The sequence below is a fragment of the Panthera leo genome, chromosome A2 (genome assembly GCF_018350215.1).
Source record: "Panthera leo isolate Ple1 chromosome A2, P.leo_Ple1_pat1.1, whole genome shotgun sequence".
NCBI lineage: Eukaryota > Metazoa > Chordata > Mammalia > Carnivora > Felidae > Panthera > Panthera leo.
Window position 1 is genome coordinate 81,040,285 of NC_056680.1, and position 12,761 is coordinate 81,053,045.

A 12,761-nucleotide genomic window follows, 5' to 3' on the forward strand; every position below is an offset into this window, starting at 1 on the left:
ATGCATCTTTCCTTTTGCTGCTTTGGCTTTGTGTCCTTTAGCTGTAATAAATCATAGCTGTGAATATGATTGTATATAGTCCTAGGACTCTTCCTCATGAATCATTGACTCTGAGGGTGGTCTTGGGAATCCATGACACAACTTGTCAGTATGGTTTCAGTGTTTCAGCATCTGCATGTATTGAGTGTATATATTTTAAGAAGTTAAATTTAATGCATTACATGTTTAGATTATATATGTATATGTATATACGTAAGGCATACACACATATATACACACACACGCACATCTCATCTCTAAGGATATGTTGATGAGTTTTTTTAAATGTGTGTGTTATGTGACCCATTTATTCTGCACATTTTTTCCCTGGTGATAAAAGATTGAAAGCTTTCCTTGGTGACATTGTAGGTAATATAATAAAGAACCGAATAAAAGGGGTTTAAGTGTGTATCTCCACTTATATAGACTATATTATTTCAACTTAGTGAACTAAATGTGTTATAACTATCATAGTAGAATGCCAATTTTATTGATTATGTGATGTTCTGAATGTGGTTATCAGTTACCATTATGTCTAAAAAACTTGCCATGCTTGGGGTGCCAGGGTGGCTCTGTTGGTTAAGCGTCTGACTTCAGCTCAGGTCATGATCTCACCGTTCGTGAGCTCGAGCTCCACGTCAGGCTCTGTGCTGACAGAGCGGAGCCTGGAGCCTGCTTCGGATTCTGTGTCTTCCTGCCTCTCTGCCCCTCACCTGCTCTCTCTCTCTCTCTCTCTCTCTCTCTCAACTAAACATTAAAAAAATTTTTTTGTTTTAAATTCTTGCCGGCTTTGTTTAATATATAGTACATGGAAGACACTAGGCACTTTGAGGAAATAAAGAGAAGTATAAAAGATTGTCTCTGACAGACAGGAAATTGTAATCTTTTTTGGTAGCAGCTGTGGTAAGGATGGGTTAAAACATGTAAACAAGTGATGGATATAAAAGGCAGAAATAATAAATGCTACACAACCAGGATATACTTTTGGAATGTATGCTATATGAGGTAGGGATTTTGTCCCATTTACCACTATATTTGTAGCACCTAAAAGAAAATCTGGCACATAGGATAGGTTAGGAGAAAATGATGTGAGATCATTCATTCTAATGAGGGTGATAATTGAATCTCACTCTTTACTTTTACGATAAATGTCTGAATCTAGTATGTCAGCAAACTGGAAAAGTAGATTTTTTTTTTTTTTTTTTTAAAACTGTAACTGGTCATTCATCAGAGCTATCTAATGTTCTATGAATGTTGTGTGGCCTGGTAATCTGAGATACTCAATGACATTACCCACAACCGGCTTGTACCCTTTCTATAACTGGATTGGACATTTATTTTTTAAGCAAATAAGAAAGGGTTACTTTTCATTACAATTTTTTTTAAGTGTGGTAAAATTCAAATATAAAGCTTAGCATCTTAACCATTTATAAGTGTACAGTTCACTAATGTTAAGTGCATTCACGTTGTTGGGCAACCAATGTGTATAACTCTCTTCATCTTGCAAAATGAAAACTCTGTCCTCAGAAGTCCCATTCTCCTCCTTTCCCTGTCCCTGGCAACCACCATTCCACTTTTTATTTTTAAGACTTTGTAAGTACCTTATTTACTTACAATATTCTCGTTATTTCAACTAGAATAATGTTCTCAAAGTTCATCCATGTTTTAGCATGTGTTGAAATTTCCTTCCCTTTTAAGGCTGAATAATATCCCATTGTAGATGTGTACCACACTTTGTTTATCCATTTGTCCATCAGTGGACATTTGGTTTACTTCCACCTCTTGGCTATCATGAATAATGTTGCTAAGAGCATGAGTGTACACGTTTCTGTTCAAGACTCTGCTTGTAATTCTTTTGGATATATCCCCAGAGGTGGAAATAGTGGACCATCTGATAATGTCAAGTTACAGTTTTTTGAGGGACTGCCATACTGTGTTCCGTAATGGCTGTACCATTTTACACTTCCAGTAGTCATAAGGATTCCAGTTTCTCCACAGTCCCCCTACACTTACTTTATTTTTTTGATAGTAGCCATTGTAATGGGTTGTCAGATAATATGTCGTTGTGTTTTGATTTGCATTTCCCTGCTGATTAGTGGTGTTGAGCATCTAATCACATTCGTGTTGGTTATTTGTATATTTTCTTTGGAGAAGTATCTACCCAGTGCTTTGCCCATTTTTTAATTATGGTGTTTGGTTTTTTTGTTGTTGAGTTGTGGGAGTTCTTTATATCAAGATATTTCTATATATCCATCTTTAGCAGAGAGAAGCATCAGTTTATAAAAGTTACCAGTTATAATAAAACAAAATTTATGATTCATTTTTAAAGTAAAACGCTCTTATGCAGGATAGTTATGTGGCATCATATTTCTAGTTTAATTAATAGTTCTTATAATCAGCTGAAGTTTCAGTTATTTATCATTTTTCCTCATAGGACTGTTAAACAGGTTGACATATCTTCTGCTTGACTCAGTAAAGTTTCGTCTTTTTTTTTTTTTAATGTTTATTTATTTTTGAGACAGAGAGAGAGCATGAACGGGGGAGGGTCAGAGAGAGAGGGAGACACAGAATCTGAAGCAGGCTCCAGGCTCTGAGCTGTCAACACAGAGCCCAACGCGGGGCTCGAACTCACGGACCGTGAGATCATGACCTGAGCTGAAGTCGGACGCTTAACCGACTGAGCCACCCAGGCACCCCAGTAAAGTTTCTTCTTAAAGTATATTCTCTTCAGTGACTTTGACCCCAGTTTCAAAAGCTGTCAAAATATTGCATCTTTTATTTAAAATTTTTGCTTCTTTTGTATGTTTTTCTTAAAAAAGTTAAGAAACCTGGGGCACCTGGGTGGTGGTGCAGTTGGTTAAGTGTCCAACTCTTGATATTGGCTCAGGTCATGATCTCACAGTTTGTGAATTTGAACCCCACATCAGGCTCTGTGTTGACAATGCAGAGCCTGCTTGGTATTCTCTTTCTCGCCCTCCCTCCCTCCCTCCCTCCCTCCCTCTCTCTCTCTCTCTGCCCCTCCCCCGCTGTGCTCATGCACATGCACACGCTCTTTCTCTATCTCAAAATAAATAAATAAACTCAAAAAAAGTTAAGAAACCCATTCTAGATTATATTTTTAAGTTATTTTTAGTCATGTATTTCCTCTATAGCATAAGTTTGTATATTTATGTAAGATATTATTTGTGTTGGGTTTTACATGTTGGAAGAAAGAGGAACACTGTTTATCATTATTACAAAGAGATATTTGAAGATCAAATCATGCCCTTGGTAACTTGGGGTGCACATATCTTCATTAGTAGGGTGGTCTGGCCTTCAGGACTAAGTCTAAAACAATGTCAGAATCAAATACTTTTTGCAAGGAATCTGAATGTTTAGTATAAAAAATAATCTCCAATTTATTTCTGCAGAGAAATAAACTGAAACTTTAAGAACAATGTATTTGTTTAATTACCCAGGTTTAGGTTTAAATTTTTATTTGAGTCTTTCTTGACCTTGGGTTAGAGTTATAGAAGTGATAGAGTTTAGACTTTAACTCTAATCTTAGCTTACTAATTATTCCCTCTCTCCCTCACCATTTTCTGCTTACTGTCTTCCTCTCTTAAATATCCAGTCTTCCACATTCATTGGCTAGCTTCATTAGTGTGGTTTGGACATCAAGTCATGTTAAAAACTCCATTTTTTATCTTTTTTTAAAACGTATTTCATGTTTATTTTTGAGAGAGAGAGAGAGAGAGAGAGAGAGAGAGAGAGAGAGACAGAGCATGAGTGAAGAAGGGGCAGAGAGAGAGAGAGAGAGAGAAAGAGAGACAGAATCTGAAACAAGCTCCACGCTCCGAGCTGTCAGCACAGAGCCTGATGTGGGGCTTGGACTCGGCAACGGTGAGATCATGACCTAGGCTGAAGTAGGACCCTTAACCAACTGAGCCACCCAGGTGCCCCCATTTTATCTTTCTTATTCATCATACTTACCTATCCTTCCCTGAAAGAGTTGTGTGCTAAGTTCACTGGCACAAGTTTCTAGTAGACCTAATTGTGATTTTTTTGTGTTACCCTGTGTAGACCAGATTCTGCAGTCTTGTTATGCCTTGACTCTGTCAAATTAATGTTCTAATGAGAATGTCTGTAGTGAAGAACAGAGGCTGAGTAAGACTCATTTTGAGGAGGATGGATATTCCTTACTACTGGATGGGACTGGATGCCTTGGTTAGCATGCTCTGATGCTGCTAATAATTCCTATTAACCTCCTTTTAAGGATTTTTTATAACTTTTTAATAAATTTTTTATAAATTTTTTTATAGCTTTGTTGAGGCAAATTCACATATATTGAGATTAATTCGTATATACCATAAAAATGCACATCTTTAAAATGCATATTTTGGTGGTTTTTAGTATAGTCACAAAGCTGGCATCTGTCATTACTATCTAGTTTCAGAACATTTCATTAAGAGAAACCCCATTCCCATTACCAGTAACATCTTATTTCCCCCTCTCTCCAATACTGTGGTAACCACTAATCTACTTTCTGCCTCTATTGATTTTCCTATTCTGAACATTTCATATAAATGGAATCATATATGCTTTTTGTATATCTTAATATAATGTTTTCAAGATTGATCTGTTGAGTATGTTATCAGTACTTCATTCCTTTTTATGGCTAAACAATATTCCATTGTATGAATATACCATATTTTGTTTATTCATCATTTGACAGACATTTGAGCTGTTTCCCATTTTGGCTTTTATGAATAATGCTGTTTTGAACGTTTGTGTACAAGTTTTTATGCAGAGTTATGTTTTCAGTTCTCTTGGGCATATACCTAGGAGTGGAGTTGCTGGGTTATATGTTAACTCTATATTTAACCTTTTGAAGAGTTGCCAAACTGTGCTTCTATTACAAATTTAAAACCTAATAGTACAGACAAAAGTTTGGCAATCTAACGTGACTTTATCTCTGCTTAGTCTCTCCTTTTTGAAAAATGGTAATGATTGTGTTAAAGTAGATCCTTCATTACACTTAATTTTTTATATCTTAAAACATAAATACCTTTTATTAAACAAGAACATTTTTATGCATTGATAGGAAAAATTGGCACAACAGATCCTTCAATAGTAATGCTTTAGTTATTACTAGACTTGGGGAGTTGAAATGAGAAGGTGCAAAAATACAGCTTGTAAACTTACTCTGGTTTGCTAGGTAATTTTCAAGCTTTTGGATATATATATATATATATATATATATATATATATATAACAATTAGGGCTTATGTGGTTTCTGTGTAGATTAATAATGGAAGAATTAGAATGTCGATGACAGTTTATTCTACCATTTTAGAATTTGGCTTATGATTTGTCTAATGGGTCTAAATAGACTTGCAATGTACAGTTAAAAATTGCTTTCTGAGTTTTTTAAACAGGAACTGGAGCTGGTAATGAGCACTGTGATCTCAAATATCTCACTCCAGTATGGCACCAAATCTTAGGGTACACACAAAATTTGACTAAATTGCTTTTTTTTTTTTTGCTATATTTTTTAATGTTTGTTTATTTATTTTGAGAGAGGGGAGGGGAGGGGCAGAGAGAAAGAAGGAGAGAGAAAATCCCAAGCAGCTCTGTCTGCACTGTCAGCGCAGAGCCCAGTGTGGGGCTTGAACTCACGAACTGTGAGCTGAAATCAAGAGTCAGACACTTAACTGACTGACCCACCCAGGTGCCCCTTAAATTGCTTTTTAAGAATAAAAATTTGGCAGTATATTTGAATATACAAATAAAGATAATTTGGTGTCTGCCAATTCAGCCAATCTGAAGCAGCTAATGAAAATTTTCTGTTAAATTCCTCATTTATTAATAAATCTTACATACTCATGTCAGTTTTTCTGTATTTAATTTTTTTTTTAACGTTTATTCATTTTTGAGAGAGATGGAGTGCAAGTGGGGAAGGGGCAGAGAGAGAGAGAGGCAATTTGGTGCCGTACTGGAGTGAGATATTTGAGATCACAGTGCTCATTATCAGCTCCAGTTCCTGTTTAAAAAACTCAGAATCCAAAGCAGGGTCCAGGCTCTGAGCTGTCAGCACAGAGCTCAACGTGGGCCTCGAATTCATGAACCACGAGATCATGACCTGAGCCAAAGTCAGATGCTTAACTAACTGAGCCATGCAAGCACCCCTCAATTTTTCTGTATTTAAAGGTATGCTCTATGCTAGGTGCTATGTAGGGTGCTTTACATGCATGGTTAAAAAATGCATTTCTTCTGCCTTTACTCCTTGACATGTATTAATTAATGTAATTAGTTTATCATATTCAAAAAGTAATTATTACATAAATAATGTTAATTATAGTATTTATTTTGTTATGCCCACTAAGTTTGTTCTTTTCCCTCATTCAAAGGATTTCTTAAATCTTTTTATTTTTAATTGAAACAGTGTAATTAAAGGAAAGAAAATTAAGTAACCTGTATCCTATATGAAAACAACTTTTTGTCTCCATCCTAGAAAGTAAAGGCCAGGTTTAGGAGATACTTACTGAGGTGGATTCTTCAGAAATTGAAATTGATGGGGTGTGAGAGGAAACAAGTCAGATAGATAAGGGGGGGAAAGCCCAAAACTACTAGGAGTTCTTAAGGCTGAAGAGGTAAGGAGGGTAGAGGTGCCATGAAAAGAAAGAGACATAGAAGCATTTGAAAAGTCAGGTAGATTTCTTTTTATCTAGTTAGGTTTGAATTGCTTTGGGGGATGTTCAATAAGCAGTTTGAATATGGAACTAGAACTGAAGAGAAAAGTCAGGATAGAAATAGAAATTTTTGGATCTTCATAAATGTACTTGTTAAAGTCACAATAGGTAGGGGATAACCTCGCTAAAAGATGAAATCTGAGGAGAGAACAGTTCCCTAAGAGAACACAACATTTAGGATTTGGGAAGCAGAGGAACCAGAAAGGCGTAATTAGCAGGGTAAAAGGAAAATCAAGGGACCCTTGCTTCATGGATCTAAGAAAGGAGTTTTTAAAAGGGGAGGATCATCTTTGTTAAATACTTAATAGGAATTAAGGCTTTGAGACTTTGGTGTCATTTGGATATTTTTGGTGACTTCATAAAAGTTTCAGTAGAAGTGGTAAAGGGAAGAATGAAAATTTTAAGGGGTTCAGGAGTTAATGGTTCACTAGGAAGTGCCAGTTTTTCTTTAAAACTGTGGTCTGTTGACCACAGCTTTGAAGCAGTGTAGCCTAGCAAAAAATAATTTATTTCCATATAGTGGTAAATATGTATTGAACTCTGTTAAACTTCTAAGGTGACTCTTCCTGTGCTGTATTTGTTTTTGCAAAGATAAGTAAAAATTCTGTAACCATGCTATTAATTTGGGGGTCTTCCTTAATTTTTTAGTTGGACAGTTGATATTATTATGGCTTAATGTGTTAAAGCTGGAGCTCAGTATTCTCAATTTTACTGTATGGTTCATAGTCTATGTTATGGAATAATGAGGTTGGTGACAGATTGCTTTGGAACACTTTAAGAGTCTGAGCTTGGCAAAGTATTTTCCAGTGTAAACTAAAGGGTAATGGGGACTGAAGTGACAGTGTTTGCTTAAATCAAGACACATTACCAGATAGATGAAGGGTGGCATGGTCAGAGGCCATAGGTTTAATACCCAAATTTTGGAATTTTTGAGCAATTTGCTGTGGAGACAATGGAACAAAACACTTGAATTTGGGATTGACCTGTAAAATCTGGAGCCAACAGTTTCATGAGTTAAATGGTTAGAGGACCAGAATGATTGAGGAAGAGATGAAAGAAAAGGTAAGAACTTGTGTGTAGAAACGAAGTAATCAAACCTGGGAACTCTTTTCTTTTCCATTTGTTGTATTAAATATCTTCATTTCAGTAACATTAGTATATATCACAAAACTATTGTCCTCGTCATTCAAATGGACTTCTACTTTATTTCCACAAGAATATAATTTGGAGGTAGAGAGAGGATAAACTTGCATACATCCTCCTAACTTACTTCCATCTTGAGAAAGCACTGTATTTTCTCTTCTGACCCAAGAGCAGGAGGCTTTCCTTTAAGGAAAATTTTTGCTTGCTGTCTAGGCTGTGCAAAAAACGATTATAGACTATTGTGAATTTTCTATAACTTTTATTTTCTTTTAGTTTTTATGCTTGCCATATTTATTATTTTAAAATATAAGTCTGTAGTGCAGAGGTTTATTTTAAAACAAGTTCTCAAAATTAAGGTCTACTGCTTACCCCTTCAGAAAGGGTTATAAAGGTGCTACGTTGAGTTCTCCTTTGCTAGTAATTGATGGATATAGGAATTGAATCCCAGCTTCTCTGACTCAAAGCTGTCCCATTGTGAAGTGATAATGAAGTGTAAGAGGGCAGAGAAATTTGTTTCGTAAGTATACTGGTCAATTCTAATTTGTATTCATTTTCTTTGGACATTAACACTGGAGAAGATCTAAATTACTACTATTTGTCATGGGTTATGCTGGTAGTAGCTGGTATTAATAGAATAAGAAGACAGGGTGTGCATTTTCAGGGAATCCATGTTCTGATGGCATATTAACTGTTGTAGATTGTGCTATGTTCTAGATTAGACGCGTATATAAAGGGCTGTGGGTAGCGATGAGGAAGCACTTTGGGAGGAAGTGGAAGATGGAGGTTGGTGCCAGGAGTAGTCTCAGGAAATGTTTTAGCAAGACAATTTCTGTAGTGATCTAGAAGAAAGCAAGGAGTTTGTTTGGTGTATACTACGAGGGAAATAACTGAAGCATTGAAATCAACAAGAACAAAGAATAAAATCTTTTTGTTACCTAAAGACCCATATGATTGGCCCCTACTTCACAATGTGCCCTTTACTATCAATCCTAACTTAGCTTCAAATGAGAAGGCATAGCTTTGGTATCTGAAAAAGAATGGCAGACAATTTAGTCTGTTATACAGCAGCAGGTAAAGCATGAGCAAAGATAGGAAGATGAATTTTGAAAGGCAGAGTTGCGTATTTTACACTTAAAGGTAGGCATTGCAGATGTATAGTTTAAAGACCTTTTGGTTTTTTTAGTTGCTTGTAACAGGTATTAGTAATATGCATATTTTTATATAAATAGGTTTGTAAAGATTTAAGAAAAGCTGGTTAGAGATGGTATAGTTTTAGTGGAAAATCCTATGATTTTACTACTTGTTGCTGTTACTTTGTATTTGGGCTTAAAAATATTTTGACTTAATGATCATACAACTTGTAGTAACAGGACAGTTAAATATTTCAGGTATAAAACCAGGTGAATCTCTTCATTTAACAGTTATTATTTAGTTCCAACTGTTTGCCAAGTTCCATACCTTTTAAAATTCAGATAGATTCTCCAGTAATTGCTTCAGAAATTTTTCAGAATAGTGGCAAATGCACTACTATTTTATGTGTTAGGTATTCTTGTATTTTGCTACAATATAACTTTTAAGCTTAAAGTATGATTTCACCTTGAAGTACAGTTTTATGATTTGTATATTCTTGTGTGCATATTTACTAAAATTATTGTCTTTTGGAACTCATACTGTTTTTTAAGTGTTGACATTGAGGAATTTGGCACCATAGTGTGTGGCCTGGTAATAGCAAGAGAAGTCTTGAGCTCCAATATTTAATTTATTTATATTCCATTTTATTCCCAAAATAATTTGAGTTAGCTTAATTTCCATTTTAGCTCTATTACTTTTTGTGTCCATTTTTTTTCTTAATTGTCCTGATATAAAATCCAGCCAACAATTAAGTTTAATACTTTTCTTGTCTCAGTGTATTATGAATTCTAAGTGTTCAGTGAATCTGAAGAGAATTAGATATTTTTTAGACCTGAAGGTAACACAACTTGATGATGGATTGGATGTTGTAGGAGAGAGTAAAGGAAGGAATCAAGGATGATTCCTAGCTTTTAGGCTTGAACAACTGTTGAATGGTAGTGCCATTTGGCCATGTTTGTAATGCTCATGAGACACCCAGTGGACAGTCCGGTATACAGCTGTTTGACTGGACAGATACAACAAACAGCACACAACACATACTCATTAGCTTAAAGTCTTTGATAAACAGTGAAACTGTTCTACTTTGTTAAGGAACTCAAATCTTGACACACAAATGGATATCTAAAAAGAGCATAGTTCTATTGCATGTGACTTTTAGAAGCCTTTGAGAATAAGTTTATTGATTTAGGATTAAGGAAATAAAATTTTTGTGTTTTAAGAAATAGAGGAGTGCCTGGGTGGCTCAGTCGTTTAAGTGTCTGACTCTTGCTTTCAGCTCAAGCCATGATTTCACAGCTTGTTGGGTTTGAGTCCCGCATTGGGCTCTGGGCTGACAGTGTGGAGCCTGCTTGGGATTCTCTCTCCCTCTCTCTCTGCCGCTCCTCGACTTACGCTGTCTCTGTCTCTCTCAAAATAAGTAAAAAAAACTTAAAAAGAAAAAAATAAAAAAAAGATCTGTTCTCACAAAAAGGTAACTGAGTGAGAAGACATTCAAGTATTTTCTTTCTTATGAAAGTGTGCCCTGGTGTGGGGGGTGGTGGGGGGTGAGGGAGGAGGCAGTGCCTGTGTAGTGGGATATGAGGGGCAGGGAGGAAGGTAGGACTCCACCAAGGTCCTACAGAGCCCCAAACCTCACTATTAAAATGTTCATAGGATGGGGCACCTGGGTGGCTCAGTTGGTTAAGCGTTGGACTTCGGCTTAGGCCATGATCTCACGGCTCATGAGTTCAAGCCCTGCATTGGGTTCTGTGATGGCAGCTCAGAGCCTGGAGCCTGCTTTTGATTCTGTGTCTCCCTCTGTCTGCCCTTCCCCCACTCATGTTCTGTCTCTCTGTGTCTCTCAAAAATAAACATTAAAAATAAAAAATTTTTAAATGTCAAAAAAAAAAAAAAAGAAAAAAGAAGGAAAGAGAAAATAATTTGGAACTTTAAAACAAAGTGAATATTAAATTTGGGTTTTGTTTGTGTTAAAAATTATAATGTATTAGAGGGGCTCCTGGGTGGCTCAGGACAATTAAGCGTCTGACTTTGGCTCAGGTCATGATCTCACGGTTTGTGAGTTTGAACCCTGTGTCAGCCTCTGTGCTAATAGCTCAGAGCCTGGAGCCTGCTTCAGAGTCTGTGTCTCCCCCTGTCTCTGCCCCTCCCATACTCATGCTCTGTCTCTCTCTGTCTCAATAATAAATAAATGTTAAAAAAAATTTTTTTTTAATTATAATGTATTAGAGACATCTGTATGACTTGTCTAAGAAAGCTCAATAAAGAAATGAATTACCCATTTTTAATGTTATTTGCATTAGATCTTGGTCATATACATAATTCATTGGTCTCTAAAGTCCAATAAGATAGTCTAGTCTCTGCCTTCAGTTTTATAGTTCAGTGGATGAGACATATAAGATTGAATCTCACAAGTGGTAATAGGGTAATGTATTGTTGACTCTTCAGTGCTGGAAGCTGAGGAGCTGTTAAGGGAAAGGTTTGAGAAAGCTCCACAAAGGAAATGACACGTTACCCAGAGTCCTACTATTAACTCACCAGCAAGAGTAAAAATTGTCAAACTGTGATGTTGAGGAGTGAAGGGTTGCTTGTGGCAATGGTGGTGGTAAGTGATTCTACATGGCTGAAGCATCAAACTCTAAGAGAGTGTTATAAAAAGAAGCTAGGAAACTGGACAGGCAGCATTCAAAATGTGTTATAATTAAAAAAGGAATTGGTAGTTTCTCTTGGAGCTAATAGACCCACTGGAGGATTTTTAAGTGAGGGACTAAAATTTAAATGATCAGATTTGCCTTTTAGGACAGTAATTCTGAGATAAGAAATTATTTAAAAGAATTTATTTTGTGACTTTTTCAAGATGTTTAAGGATAGACAATTGGAAATCTTTCTTAAAGGCCTTTAGTTTTGTTTGCATAAAGAAAAGAAAATATGACACAAGGTTTGGTATTTATAAGCCTATGTAAATATGCCAATTAGCTATATTTTCGCCCAATTAGGATAGTCAATGATTCAAAGTACTTTCTTGCTTTAGGATTATATTAAATAATTATTAAGCTTAATGAATGAATTATTTTATTAGTGTTTTCCTTAATGCTATTTTCACACAGTCTGTCACATGCACTCTACTTACGAATAAGATGCCTTAGTATTTACAACATGTTTCTCAATTAATTAATTTCCTAGTAATTAATTTCACTTAGAGAAAATGGAATTGGTGGTCAGGAAGTTAAAATGAAATTGCATGTGTAGATACTTCCATTTCATGTAGTTAAATGAGGTTTGGTGCTATCTCTACTTCAAGCACTATTTGGATGTTAATTATGATATATTAAAAGAACAAAATTTTTTGTCTAGGCCAGCATTCAAATCTTATTCTAAATTTAATTTATTTAACATGTAAGCATTTAATATGTTCTAGGGGTACAGGGCCTTAAATATCAATGTGACTATAATCTTGTACTCACAGAGCTTACAGTTTAGTAGGGGAAGTAAAGTGTATTCTCTTTATATATTTATCATAAAGAGAAGGAAGTGGTGTTTTAAGAATGTGTATAGTCTAAACAGAACTCAGAAGGGAAAGATTATTTTTGCACGAGAGACATAAGAAACTTTGATGGAGCCAGGACTTAAAAGATGGATAAGATTTGGAGGCTTGTTTTCTGAGTGTGGGTATTATCCTCATATTAACTTTGTTTTTAATGTTTATTTATCTTTGAGAGA

At 35.6% G+C, this 12,761-nt stretch overlaps 1 protein-coding gene across 3 annotated transcripts in view; it reads left to right on the forward strand.

The window, feature by feature from the left end:
* The window catches only part of PTPN12 (protein tyrosine phosphatase non-receptor type 12), a 103,523-nt gene that overhangs the window by 25,857 nt on the left and 64,905 nt on the right, over positions 1-12,761 (forward strand). The window lies entirely within an intron of this gene.